Below are 333 nucleotides of genomic sequence, written 5' to 3' on the forward strand. Positions count from 1 at the left end.
AAATATCCTCACAGATAGTAAAAAATCCAAATGTGCTCCTCTGCTGCCAATTTGTAGCCATCAACCATAGATGTCATGACGAAAATTTGTGCAAGCAAGAGAACCCCATAAGGATTTGATTCAAAGGAAACTGTATCGAACTCCATTGCTTGCAGATTTGGAGGAAACTGAATCCCTAAATCCGTCAGTTTCTATCTCGAAAGGGAAAGAGAATATGGATGAAATCAACAGCGGTGAAAGTGATGGTGCTGGCATGGATTTCGAAGAGTAAACTTGCAGTATTTGCTTATTCAAGGAAGGCAAGGCCATGAAAGCTCATCGCTGCGAGATCGT

The sequence above is a fragment of the Hakea prostrata genome, chromosome 1, assembly GCF_041222555.1.
Source record: "Hakea prostrata isolate BN-2017 chromosome 1, UWA_Hpros_2, whole genome shotgun sequence".
NCBI lineage: Eukaryota > Viridiplantae > Streptophyta > Magnoliopsida > Proteales > Proteaceae > Hakea > Hakea prostrata.